Source organism: Ananas comosus, unplaced genomic scaffold (assembly GCF_001540865.1).
Source record: "Ananas comosus cultivar F153 unplaced genomic scaffold, ASM154086v1, whole genome shotgun sequence".
NCBI lineage: Eukaryota > Viridiplantae > Streptophyta > Magnoliopsida > Poales > Bromeliaceae > Ananas > Ananas comosus.
Genome location: NW_017891712.1, coordinates 10488 through 13912, shown reverse-complemented (window position 1 = coordinate 13912; position 3425 = coordinate 10488). Strand labels below are relative to the sequence as shown.

Sequence of the window (3425 nt, the reverse complement as noted above, 5' to 3'; positions counted from 1 at the left end):
TGCTGGTTCCTTCCGTGAGTTTTTTATAATAGAGAGAAAGATGAGTGAAGAACTGGCTGTTTGCTCTCTTCGGTGGGACCTAGTCTCTGGCTCGTTTTGTGCTCGTGTTGGACTTTTTCGAATGATTGAACCCGCATAGAGAATCAATCGAAATGGCTCAGTACGCAATGTTCAGTACATGTATGGACAAGGCTTGAATTGCATGTGTTACACGTTACACATTTTTCATTTAAGGGCTTCACTCCTTGCCCTTATAAATTGAAGCATCTTCGTCCTTTGATTAGAATTGGCATAGATAGAGAAGAATGTATCAGATCATTGTTTGTCACGGTCGCTTTGCACCTCTCTGCACTCCTTCTTTGATAACCGAGGGTGAACCAAAGCGGCACCTGCTACGCTTTTCATTACTATTGAGCCTGACGATATACATAAGAATAGAAAGGAATGGATGCTTCTACCTAGATGTTCCTAACGTAGCGAATGACATAAATATAGATAAGATAAGATTAGATTCTAACCTCATTCTTTGATTCGAACTTAGCGCAAGACCCTAAATACGGCCTTTTTATCCTCCCTGTCCGACTTGACACACCCCACGATTACCCCAATCAAGACCTCCATGCGTGGTGGTAAACCTACCACTTGTAAGCGCCTTTTCCGTGAATGACATTCCTTCTTTCGTCAGCGAACACCCGCGAATGCCTATCCTTCGTGACTATGTCTGCTTTCCAATTGAGTTCGTATGAGTGAAGGTATCGTTGTCCTGCTTCACTGAGTGAAGGGTGAGCTAGCAAAGAAAGTCAAGCTTAGTTCGAATGAATAGAGAGGAAAGCGATCTAGTTCAATTGGTAAGCTCAGTCTCTGGAGTCTATGTTGACTAGTAGTTCATACCTATTGGCAGTGCTTCTCTTTTCCCTGAGGTTTTAGTTCTCTTCTTCTGCCTTCCACAGTCGTTTAGCCCTGCCAGTCCTAATTCCTTACATGCAGTCTTAAGGTAAGCAAGCCCAATTGCAATCCTAAGGTAAAACCCTGAAGTTGCAGTGCCAGTTTCTAGCAATACAGTATCAGTGAGCTTTCTCCTTCCCCGGGGATGGATTTTGAGTTTCTCTTGGGGGTGTTCTTCCAGCTTGTCCTCTTCCCTACCTACGGTTTTCTTGCTGTCTCTGGGAGGACTCAGGAAAGATCATAGTACTCAAGGTAGGGCTAACGAGAAGATTCCCTGATAGAGCTAAGATAACTAGATTGATTTACGCTTTCCTCTTTCTTTTTTATCATATCTCTATAGAATTGGAACGATTTCCTTGCCAGTGATCAAACCTGAGTCTTTGAAGGCAGTGATAAAGCTACTCTTAATATCGAGCTAGCTGGAGGTCTATCAGTGGGCCTTTCTCCCTTGAAAGCACTATGAACGAGCTGGCAAGGCCAATCCATCAGTCAAGGCAGGCAAAGAATCAAGCCGGGGGAGAAATCTCATTAGCCATCGAGCTTTTCATATTGACTAAGACTGGAAAACGCTTTCCCAGCGGGGTAAAGTGCTAGGTAACAAGCTAGGGATAAAGCATGTGAGAGGGTAAGCAAGAAGGACTCTTCCCTTCTTTCAAGTACTGTAACATTCTTTCGCTTCTTTCCTGTTTTGTTCCATGTATATGGGGTATTGAAAGCCATCCAATTGAAGTCCATCTTCTCGCCGAAGAAAGCCTAAAAAGCGCTCAAGGATAAGTAAGTGAAGACAGTTAGAGGAGGGCAGGGTCAATCATAAAAAGGCAAGAAAGCCTGTTTTGGAAAGACTGCAGTATCGAATAAGCCAGAAACAGCTTTCTTTTCTTCCATTTGGTCAATCACTTCGTGCCGATAGTCCCTGTGTCATAATCTTTCATAAGGCAAGCGGGAAGCACTTCCTTCCAATGAGAATGGGATAGTTGGCTCTAGGTCAAGCGTAGGAAGGAGTACCCCATAAGCAAAAGAAGGGAAGTTCTATCTCATAAGCGAAAGAGGGGCATCCACTTGTTCCACCTTCGAGCCAGTTGCTGTCCTTTTCCCTTTTGTCAGCCAGTGCTTTTTGAATATCACTATCCTTTTCAGCCAGGACTCTTTTCTGCTTGAGATCCAGAAGTTGGACTTTCTTCCTTTCGCCCTGCCAATCAGAATCTAATGACTTCCAGGCCAGTAGGTTGTGAACTAGGTTATCCTAGCCCTGCCAGTTCTGTTTCCCTTGGTTTTCCCCCTGTAAACCTTCCCTTTTCGCTCGTCTCTTGCTCGGGGATTTCTTCTTTGCTTTAGTAACATCTTTGTACTTTATCTCCCTTACTTTTGCCTTTCCCGCACCGACCATGGGAGTTGCTTGGCTCCCGACTGTCTTGGCTTTGCGCCATACCCCGACTCTGAATCAGTTCTCATCCGATCGATAGTCCCTTCCCGCCTCCTTCTGTTATACCGTTTTTTCCCTCAAAAGAAAAAGCTGTCCACCAACGGCGGAATAAGCTCTAAAAACGGCCTGACTTTCCTTCCGAAAACTTCATTCCCCAACGGCTGCTAACCAAATGGGAATGACGCTGCTTCCGGGTCACTTAATCACTTTCTATCCGAAAGCTTCACGCCAAGCAGTTGCTTTCCCTTACGCTCTGGCTTTTCTTTCTTTTGCTCCATTCCCAAGTGGCTTGCTAGCTTGGGCAAGAAAAGACTCTCTCTACCGTGATTCTTCGTTGCTTGGCTTACCGTCTCTAGACGCTTCCTCAGAATCAGCCGTAGATTCCCTGCCCGAAGGTTCTTTCTCCCGTATTGCATTGTGAATTGACATTGACCCCCACCTTGCTTCGTTCCTCTTGAAGGTGTTGGAACACAGTCAAACGCGAAAATGAAAGATTTCCATTCAAGTTTACGAGTGACCCTAAAAACTTGGTAAAAGGCTCAAATGCCCGAATTTCATTCAAGCTTAGCAAGAAAAATGGGCTTGATGACGAAAATCACGGTAAAATGAACACTTTGTCAGTGACACCTTAACGAGGGCTAGGGTGGTGGGTCAACTACTCAGTAAGAAGAACCACAGCTTTGAGGACCAAAATACCGAGGTTGGATGCGCGTGAGAAGACCTACTCCTACTCATCTTTTTTCGATTCATTCTATTCCTTCAGACCCAGCAATCTCCGATAAAGACCCGAAAAGCTCCGCATCCGCTAACATTCTTTTTTTTTTTTTTTTCTCTATCCATATTTTATAACCTAAGTAATTAGGAATAGAGAATCTCTATCAAATAAAGGTCTTATTGCTGGAATAATGGTTTCAATTGTTTTATTTGATTTGATACATTGTGGTCGATAACGTTGGTGAATTAACAGAAACGGAAAGAGAGGGATTCGAACCCTCGGTAAACAAAAGCCTACATAGCAGTTCCAATGCTACGCCTTGAACCACTCGGCCATCTCTCC

At 44.2% G+C, this 3425-nt stretch overlaps 1 non-coding gene across 1 annotated transcript; it reads right to left on the bottom strand.

Moving 5' to 3' along the window:
- Window positions 1–3338: 3338 nt before the first annotated feature.
- Window positions 3339–3425, bottom strand: TRNAS-GGA. The gene has a single exon. It is a non-coding gene; the product is annotated as a tRNA-Ser (tRNA).